The sequence below is a fragment of the Nematolebias whitei genome, chromosome 23 (assembly GCF_014905685.2).
Source record: "Nematolebias whitei isolate Nwh7 chromosome 23, NemWhi1, whole genome shotgun sequence".
Classification (NCBI taxonomy): Eukaryota; Metazoa; Chordata; class Actinopteri; order Cyprinodontiformes; family Rivulidae; genus Nematolebias; species Nematolebias whitei.
In genome coordinates this window covers 737,269-737,473 of record NC_056520.1, presented here as the reverse complement: position 1 = coordinate 737,473, position 205 = coordinate 737,269, and the positions used below count along the sequence as shown (strand labels likewise).

General features: G+C 53.7%; 1 protein-coding gene across 1 annotated transcript in view; it reads left to right on the top strand.

The window, feature by feature from the left end:
• Positions 1 to 205, top strand: part of LOC119428671 (transmembrane protein 163-like) — a 17,121-nt gene that overhangs the window by 3,234 nt on the left and 13,682 nt on the right. The window lies entirely within an intron of this gene.

Genomic DNA, 205 nt, shown 5'->3' with positions numbered 1-205 from the left:
CCCCCCCCCCCCCCCACCCCCCCGCCCAATAAAGATCAGCAGCAACGTAGCACTAAGCTAGCAGGCGGGCAACAGACGTGAAACCTGACGTTTTGTTTCCTGTTTCTCTCTCCAGCTGTGTCCGTCATGTTTGTTTCCTGTTTCTCTCTCCAGCTGTTTCCGTCATGTTTATTTCCTGTTTCTCTCTCCAGCTGTGTCCGTCATG